Below are 3,397 nucleotides of genomic sequence, written 5' to 3' on the forward strand. Positions count from 1 at the left end.
ATCCCCAATCGCTGTACTGGCTTTTAAACTCTTGGGCCCAAGACCTTTGTGCCTCCAGAGCCTCCTTCTTAAAATGACTCGTTTGTCCAGGGAGGGTGACCTCTTTTGTAACTTTTTAAAGGGTCCTCCAGCTTCGACTTGGCAATGCGATCTAGGTGTTTGAAGGGAAAGCAGGCTAAGGGACAGGGGGCAGAGGGGACAAAGTGGTGAAGAAAACTAGTGGGAGGGCCACTAGGTTTGGGGTCTAGCCATCCCCCTAGGCCCCCAAGTAAATACAGGTGCAGCAGGCACGCTGGCAAACAGGGCTGCTTCTATCAGCCTTAGTTCTGTTTGTTCGCTGAACAACTAACACTGTGGGGCAGTGGTCCCTAATGAACACGATGGAAAGAAAACTTGAAGAGAAGTAATCTCAAAATGAAGCAGATTCACACCCATTCTCTCTCCTGTTCACTAATTTTTCTTCTCTGTCAAACTCCCTTTCTTTCTACATCCTCTGCTTTTCCACTCTCTCTGTTTTGCCTCCACCCAGAATGTGGGAAGAAAGATGGTGAGCCCAAATAGGAACCCAGATGTGTGTCCAAATGGACACAACTCTCAGTGTGTAGAGAAGCAAAGACTTGGAGCTCTGAGGGAGGGGCCTCGCTTGACAGAGAGAGAGGGAGAATTTTTGCTCTCTGCACAAAATTAGTGAAACCTACAGAAAAATACTATTTCATTCCCCTGGGTGGGATGGGGAGGGCTTTCTTTCTCCTAGAGTTATATAAAAGGGATTTTATTGTGAACAAAAGAAAAGAGAAAGGGCATAGTTAGGGGAATGAGTTTGTTTTAACAACCCTCACTTCTAAGGGCTCTCAAACTAGTTGCCCTCTAAGGAAAGTGTTGCTAAAACCTAATAAATTACCTTTCCACTTATTGGGATGTTAGAAAATAAAGGGAATAAGAAGTGCCTATGTACAGGCATGAGCATGAAAATCACCAGAGCACTGACATCTCAAGGGTAGTCGGGTACAGAACAACTCTATAATGAAAAATGGTTTTCATTTCTTTTTCTGTTGTAACTAGAGAACCATCTAAGAATTCACATGATAGCAAGAGGATGTGCTCCATCCCAGGTCTTCTGAAGAGTTGCCCCAAACCTGGCTCTCCCTTAATGTTCAGGCATTTGCTGTGACTTTGTTGTTGTTACTGCTGATGAAGGGATGCAGGAATTAAAACAGAGGATGCTTCGAGGCATTTAGGAAGACGCTTGGCCAGCTATATTAACTCCTTATTATGCCTAAAAATAGTCAGCCATTTCCTGTTGATGCTTGCTCCCTGCCACTCCGGGACTGCATTTATCCTCCAATGGTCAGGGGTCCTGGTTTCCAAAGACTGGGTTGATTAAAGCTGACTTCTAACACCTCTGCCTTCCACCTTCCCCAGCTACATTTCCCAGCAGGGCAAATATGGGGGGCTCAGCTTTGGTTTATCTGACAGATTAAAAAGACAAACAGCACCATTTATCTTGTTCTAATCTAAGTATTCAAACACTGTTGAGTTCTTTTTTTTCCTGGACAGAGAGAAAGAAGAGTATGTGTGTATTATTAGAGAGTGGGGTCCTATCCTTGATAAAAGAGAGGAAGAAAGGGAGGGAAGGAGGGAGGCTCAGTATACAGCCTCAACCTCAGAACCGAGGAAAGCAGAAATATGTGTTTTTCCACTCCCACCCCACCCCAATCCATTCTAGGCCCAGCACATTGACTCTGTCTGTTAGGAGAGCTTTGGATGATCAGAGCCTGGAAATGGGGTCAGGGAGAGGCAAAAGGTGTTGAATTTGAAAATCTGGTTGGACTCCAGGTTCAAAAAGACCTGGAAGAGGAGCCTCTAAGTTGGAACATTCTTAGTTACTACTTTCCAAATTGGACAGTCTAGAAAAAGTCTGTGAAGCCCTCAGTAGGTACCACTGGCCCTTGTGGGCCCTTGCCATCCATGTTGGGGTTTTCTACCTGTCTGTTCTTGGGCCCAAGACTGGATAGATGAGAGAGGTGTTGTCCCCAGACTTCAGTGAGCCTCTTTCCGAGTGAGGAGTAAACAGGGACCACTTTTTAGTTGCATTTGGGGGAGCCTAGGAGGGGAGGGTGCTAATATGGCATTATAGTTTTGTCACTAGAGAAAACAATGCCATAATATCAGTGCTTTCTTGAAGAGTCTGATACTTTTGACTACTCCTGAAGATGCCATCACTGGCCTGGGCTAAGAAAGGGACAGAGGCAGCTCTCGTGTTCCCCCCACGCTTTCCCAGGTGTGTGTGTTGGGGGAGGGGGAAAAGGTGCCTGGGTTTCCAGGATATCGAGCACGCTTTTCCTACACACATACACAAACAGCATTTTACGTTGAATGGGGTAAAGACTAGCAGGAATTTCTTTTTTTCCACCAATGCCTCCCGTTGAGAAGGGGGTTCTTAGCATGGCCATGTAAATCAATACCGAGTTATTTCTTTGAATTCAAAGGCTATTTATCCAGGTCTAATTTCTTTAGAATTAACGTGATAACTGAGCCTAACTTAGCAACCAAACCCAGCCAGGCCCTGCCTGGCTTGAATGTACTTCTACAGCCCGAGGAGGCTGCAAACCCTCCACCAGCACCCAATCTACCCCCTGACCTATGCGCGCTGCAAACACTAGTCCATAGATAGAACGGCAGGGGACTTTCCACCCAGAGAGACCGCTCCTCCCACGGTGGCCCTGGGTGCGCTGACCCACGCACAGGGTCTAGTGTTGGCAATCAGTTGGTATTTCTCTCTAAATAACACTGACGGCCGGAATACAAGCCCCAACACCTCAACGTCTTAAGCAAAAGGCAGTTTAGGCCTCAAACCCTGCCTCTTAAAACTTTTTAGTGAATATGACCCTCACCTACTATAGGCCCTAAAAGAGACTTAGGTCTCCAGATTGCCGGCTTTACTTCTGTTTTGAATGATAAAAACTTCTTAGGCCTCACCTGCCCTCCTCCTTCAACCCCCAGGGCTGGCTCGGGTTCCCCAGCCAGCAAGACAAAGAGGTTGGAGCCAGGACCAGGCTGGCGGCTGGCGACCAGCAGGGCGCAGGGGCCTGGAGCCCCTGAAGTGTGAGCCTTCGCTTCGAAGCCCTGAAGAATCCGGGAGTTCTTGACTCTCAAGGATGGGCTGGAGGTGCCGGCTGGATGAGAACAAACCAGGGGCGACTTGCCTTAGCTCATTACTGCCGCCCATGACACTGGGCGAAGGACTTGGCAGCCCAGATGCCGGTTCATTTGGAGAGAAGAGGCCGAGGGCAGCGGGTCCCCTGCCTCAAGCAGCCACTGAGCGCCGAACTCCTCGCACCGAGGTTGGTGGCAGAGGCCACACGTGGCAGCCCCTCGCCGCGGGCCACCTTGGCGC

Source organism: Phocoena sinus, chromosome 9 (assembly GCF_008692025.1).
Source record: "Phocoena sinus isolate mPhoSin1 chromosome 9, mPhoSin1.pri, whole genome shotgun sequence".
NCBI lineage: Eukaryota > Metazoa > Chordata > Mammalia > Artiodactyla > Phocoenidae > Phocoena > Phocoena sinus.